General features: G+C 41.7%; 1 protein-coding gene across 1 annotated transcript in view; it reads right to left on the bottom strand.

Annotated features, from left to right (window-relative positions):
* Window positions 1–580: 580 nt before the first annotated feature.
* The window catches only part of LOC137791609 (calcium-activated potassium channel subunit beta-4-like), a 9,877-nt gene continuing 7,957 nt past the window's right edge, over window positions 581–2,500 (bottom strand). The window contains exon 4 of the mRNA XM_068586686.1: window positions 581–2,500. This exon is cut by the window's right edge and continues 1,048 nt beyond it. The gene's annotated coding sequence lies outside the window, so the exon portion shown is untranslated.

The raw sequence follows: 2,500 nt of genomic DNA, 5'->3' as shown, positions 1-2,500 counted from the left end.
AGGACACTAACTTGATCTAGGACACTAACTTGATCTAGGACACTAAGTTATTGATCTAGGACACTAACTTGATCTAGGACACTAAGTTATTGATCTAGGACACTAACTTGATCTAGGACACTAACTTGATCTAGGACACTAACTTGTTGATCTAGGACACTAACTTGTTGATCTAGGACACTAACTTGTTGATCTAGGACACTAACTTGTTGATCTAGGACACTAGCTGGGTGACCCACATGAGTCCCCGTCAGGCCGAGCTGAGCTCGACTCCCTCTGGACTGAAGCTCCAGCTCTTCCTCCTCGTCCTCTTCCTCCTCTTCCTCCTCGTCGTGGCAGACGAAGTCAGAAATCTTCTCTGAGGGAACAAACAGCTGCTCTTCAAACTACTTTGTTGTTCCACATAAAACACAAACAGATGCAGATTCTCTCCTTGAAACAAACATAAATGAATATGAAAATAATAATAATAATGATCATAATAATCATAATAATAATAATGATAAGAATAATGATAATAATCATAATAATCATAATAATCATAATCATAATAAAAGCTGCAGAGCGACTCCCCGTGAAGATAAAATGTGTTTTATTTAATCTCTATCAGGCACTGGAGTTATTGTAGAACAGGAAGCGGCTACCGGGTCACATGGTGCACAGCTGCTCAGAGGACAAACACCTGCAGACGACAGCGCAGGGCACGCAGGAGACAACAACAACAACAACAACAACAGTAACCATATTAACACATAATGTTCCTTCATGTCAATAACCAGTGACTGAACTTTAAGAGTGCATCAGAGAAACAACTTAAATAATAATAATAATAATAATGTGAAGTGTTGCTACGCAGCGCTGCTCACGTCACTTCACTGCTACAGCGACGCTTCTTTGGAGGAAACGAGGAACCAGAGGAACTTTAGTGATGAAAACAACACAAACTGATTCACCAGGTTGTGTGTCTGTTTGTTTGTTGTGATGATTTAAAAACAACTCAGTCGCCAGAGAAAATGTTTGTTTCTGTAAACCAGGAAACGTGAAATATCTTCTGGATCAAAGGTCAGCAAGCGTCATGCCGACCTCCAGACACACACCAGACACACACCGGACACACACCGGACACACACCGGACACACACCGGACACACACCGGACACACACCGGACACACACCGGACACACAGCATGAGTCAACAAACACTACACAACAAATACTGGGACTGTTTGTTGAAACAATAACAATGTATCAATGTAACACAACAATGTAACACAACAATGTAACACAAAGGTTTCTGGCGACTGAGCTGTTTGAAGGTTTCTGTTCTACAGGTTTGTAGTTTCCAGACAACAAAAAGAAAGAAAGATACAAAGTTAAGGGAGAAAAAAATCCTTAAAACGAAAGAAGGAAGTCAAAGCAAGGAAAGGAAACTAGAGGAGAGGAAAGGAAACTAGAGGAGAGGAAAGGAAACTAGAAGAGAGGAAAGGAAACTAGAAGAGAGGAAAGGAAACTAGAAGAGAGGAAAGGAAACTAGAGGAGAGGAAAGGAAACTAGAGGAGAGGAAAGGAAACTAGAGGAGAGGAGGTCAAATGGAAGACGGAGGAGAGGAGACCAGCATAATGAACCTGTCCTCTCTCTCTCTCTCTCTCTCTCTCTCTCTCTCTCTCTCTCTCTCTCTCTCTCTCTCTCTCTCTCTCTCTCTCTCTCTCTCTTGTGATGTCACATTCAACGTTTACTTTCTTCAGCTCCACCATTGAGATTTGTTTGTTTGTTTGTTTGTTTGTTTCTGAGCTCAGTTTTCATAAACTCTCCACCTGAAGCTCTCTGAATGTTCCTCACAAAATGTTCATAATTCTTGATCTTTCGTGGAGTTTTGAAAACTAAATCTTCATTTCAGGAAGTGTTGAAGCAGAAACAGTTCATGAAACGCGTCGTGAGCGTCTGGACTGGTTTGTTCCTGCGGAGGAAACTAAAGTCTGCATTAAAGTTGATAATAAAACAATATGAACCCGAGGAGGAGGAAGAGGAGGAAGAGGAGGAAGAGGAGGAAGAGGACTCTTCACCACACGGACAAACAGAAGTTTTCGTCTGGTTTGCACTTTTTTTTGGCACTCGGCCTAGAAGCTGTTGCTTAGCAACGCGTAGGTAATTTTTAGACTCGTGGTGGGATTTTTTGTGGACTTGAAGATGAAAAACTCCTCTGATGAGATGAATCACGCTGAGCGGCTCTATTGTCGTCTCTATTGTCGTCTCTATTGTCGTCTCTATTGTCGTCTCTGCTGCAGGAGTTTTAGTCTCAGATTTGAAAAGTTAGCGTTCCTGCAGCGGCTGGAGAGCTGCAGGAGGTTATGATGGATTCATGTGCGTGAAAATACAAAGAAAGTCTGTGAGATTAAAGTAAGAAACATTGCAACAAATACTAAATATATTAGTACATGTTCACGGTCCTGAAGTAAAACAGAAAAACGGTGTATGTGTCTGTCAGGACCTTCAGAGGTCTT

This window comes from Clinocottus analis, unplaced genomic scaffold, assembly GCF_023055335.1.
Source record: "Clinocottus analis isolate CAN_PGR_092001 unplaced genomic scaffold, fCliAna1.0.p SCAF_20, whole genome shotgun sequence".
In the NCBI taxonomy this organism is placed as follows: Eukaryota; Metazoa; Chordata; class Actinopteri; order Perciformes; family Cottidae; genus Clinocottus; species Clinocottus analis.
The sequence above is the reverse complement of the archived record's forward strand: the minus strand, read 5'-3'. Positions and strand labels throughout refer to the sequence as shown.